The following is a 3,604-nucleotide window of genomic DNA, read 5'->3' as shown; positions in this document are numbered from 1 at the left end:
GAGAGAGTCAGGGAAGAGATTTGTCATGATGAACTTGCCATAGGTGGCTTTGGGCTTGTGCTGTCATAGGACGACAAACTCAGACCCTGCATAGGCTGCATCCATTTGGAAGTTTCCATGACCATGATTGCAATTTCAAAAGGAATTTCTATAGCAGGACGTTTCCATATTTCCCCCAAAGCAAAATCAGGTCATGACCATCAATCTCCTATGGATCTGAAAGGTTTCAGCTAAATATCTGCCCCAAGGACAGGTTTTTTCACTTTACTGGGCAAGAGAAATGAGTGGGAATATTTCTAATTTCCAGAAAAATGCATAATTTTTTTCTACAAATTGTGACATGAGAAACACTGCATGGAGATAAAAGGCATGTGAAGGATGGAGACGAATGCTTCCGTTTCCTGCACTGCACTTCCAGGGTCCCAAGGTCCCACTGCAGCTCCTCCCACTCAAGAATTCACAATGCAGGAATTCACACTGCACCACTACAGCACACTCCCAGTGACTGCACTCCAGGAGAGTCCACTGAGCCCATCAAGGAGTGAAACAAATTTAAAGAAATTCTGAAAAGAATGGTGTTTAATAAACCTTTCAAAAGGTCACCTCCGAGTCTAGATGCCAAGAGTCATTTTAAGACAGACATGCCCTGTACCTACCTGCATGTTCAGACTTCGTCTCTTTGATGCTGCTGCTTGATCGTGGCCTTGAGAAAATGGAAAACACAAGAACATATGAGGAGGGAGAAAGAGAAGGGAAGGAACAGGTGTAGCAATCCTTCCTTGCTTGGTCCCTCTGATGAAGGAGAAAATGCAACACATCAAGCCAACAAGATGCAAAGCTCATTAATTGTCCTTAAGCATTCAGTTGCTGCAGCCAGGCAGAGCTGGCCAAGCTCCAGCTGAAACTCAGCAGTCATTCCTCAACTTGCATCATAACTCCCCAGTTCTGCTGACTTTCCTTTTGGAGCCAAGGGGCTCCTACAGCCTCCCTCAAGCAGCAGGAGCTGCCAAGCTGAGACACGAGTCTGCATGGAGGGCAGCTACTTTGGTTCTGCTGACAAAGCTTGACTTTGCCTGCTTGTGGCTTTCAATGGTACCAGTCTCGTGCTACATGTGGTCCGAACACGGCAGTATCCTGAGAAGGATATTCCACCTCATGGCTGTCTCAAGAAGGAAAAGCCTTTTTCCAACTCAACTGCTAGGCAAGGGTATTCACATTGCACTTTCAATGCACTACCAAAGCTTTCCAGTTGGAATGACATTTTTGTGACTCCTTCATTATCGCCGTCCTTCAGATAAGCTACATTGACAGCTACATTTTCTCACATATATACAAGCCAATATCTTCCCATCAGGTACAGTACTATAACTCTTCTGTACCTCCTTGCCCTCTCTGTTTTAATCCCAGACCCAAATATTAAACATTGATAGGATTTTACATCTATACCCGGAAAATATAGCTGGGTTCTCATTTCACAGTGTCGTCCCAGGCACAGAGAAATTATGCCTGACATTTACAGAAGCAGCACGTAAAGACAGAGACACCCCTCCAGCATCCAATATTTGGCCAAACAGAGTTTTCCAGTGCTGAAGTTGCCAGTCAAGGATCACAGTATTCAAAGATCTGCAGGATCCAGAGCCATGCAATACAGCTCCCGAATGACACCACAAACATTACAGAGGGAATCAATACCAAGCCCAGCAGAGGACCCATCTTCAGGTGCTTTTAAGCCCTGCCTCCTCTTCCCCACCACCACCACCTCTGCTCTTGGGACACATGGTGTGGGGTTTGACATGGAGCTGGATCATCACGGATGGGCCAAATGGTGAATACACAGAGGTTTCCCTAAGTACATGGGAGAGAGCTGACTGTGCAAAGGAACCTCACAAGATGGCAAGAGGGAGCTGAACAGCAGAGTGGAGCAGCAGACACCTTGGCTTACCTCATCTCCTGGGACTCTTGGACATCCAGCTGCACAGAGCTGCGCAGAGACCCTGCAGCACTGCCAACACGGGGACTGACTGCCTTGGGTATAGGGGGGATCAAAGGCAGCCCCAATGACCCCTTCTTCATATCCCCACCTCTGGGATACAGCAAGGATGCCTGGAAAGAGTGGTACAGAGTGCTCAGATGAAGCATTCAGCCCTTCCTCACTGATGGCTGAAGACATTTAGCCATGCTTTTGACTGGGACCTGGCAGGAAAAGACCAGTCAAACTGCTGGAGTAGCTTGGCCTAGCATGGGGAATGAAAAGGCTAGTGGTGAGGGCGTGCTCATGCCCTAGACTTGCCAACTCTCTCCTTGGGCTCAGTTCACTGCAAGTGTGGCTATGATCCCAGCTGGAATCCACATGTTTGGTATCAAGATTTTCTGCGGTGCCACGGCCTCCACTGGCCTTTGGGATGGTATGGGAACAGGTTCAGATCACTGTTCTCTCCCTGTCTCTTAGGCACCTCACAGCCAGTGCTGATCTCCAGCCAAGTCCCCACAAAGCCATTCTGCAGGATGTCAAAACCTGCTTTTCTCAAGCCCCTCAATTCTTCTGCTGCTGCCCTTCCCTCTTACAGTTGCCCAGCAGCCTTTCAGCCCAGAAGCTGCTGAGCTCTCGCGATGCTCCGTGCTCTCCAGCTCCCACACCTCCATCATCTCAGGCTCACTGGCATTTAGGAAGTTCAGCAGAGCTCCCTGCCCTGCTGCTCTCTGGAAGGTCTCTGCCTGCCCAAATTTCTCCAGGGCCCCCATGCCATGGCCAGGAAGGGAGGTGGAGGCAGTGGAGACAGATGCACGCCCTTCCTCAGTATCCCATCATTTCTGGCACAACTAAAGGGCCAAATCAGGACCTGTTTGAACTGCAGTGGAAGGATTAGATCCTGTCAGGAATACATTGGGCCCTTCCTCAGCAAGGCTGGAATCAAGTACATCAGCCTTTGATTGGACATTCTGTTTGCCAGAGCTGTTGCTCATTTGCCTCCTCCTGCACCCCATGGCAAACCCAAAACAACTGCAGGTGCTGGCCCTGATGCAAAGGCAATTGTGTGCCTGGGCTTGGGGCTGCTCTCCCCATGGCCACCTCCCATCCCTTCTCTCTGGACAAAGCCATGCCACAGCACACAGCTGCCCAGAAGCTGACGAAATCTAGAAATAGCATCAGAGACAACTGCGTAGAAGGCCATGGCTGTACAACTCAAAAGCTGAGATCACCTGGAACTGACTTTGTAGCACTGCCTGTTCTAGCAAACAACTTCTTCCTTCCCAGCCAGACAGAGTTGACAGAAAAAAAACACCAAGGCTTAGACATGGTTCAAAGTTACCCTTACGTTACTAAATGCAGAAGGATGGTTTCCCTTTTGGGCAACTTTTGCTGCCCTGACTTGCTTTTGGTGTTTTCTCAGCCATATGACAGAGGAAAAGCCATTACAGGACCCAGAAACCATTCAAAGACCTCTCCTGCTATTGGTACATGCTGAGGATTGTGAAGTCTGCACTACACACTCATTGCAAAGACAGCCTGAAGTGCAGTGTCCAGCTGAGCTCTTCCTTGGCTGAGCTGCCTCCATGGGCTTAGCCCACAGGAAAAGCTCTCAGACTCCCTCCTGTTGATGCT

Source organism: Cinclus cinclus, chromosome 3, assembly GCF_963662255.1.
Source record: "Cinclus cinclus chromosome 3, bCinCin1.1, whole genome shotgun sequence".
Lineage (NCBI taxonomy): Eukaryota > Metazoa > Chordata > Aves > Passeriformes > Cinclidae > Cinclus > Cinclus cinclus.
Note: the sequence above shows the minus strand (reverse complement) of the source record.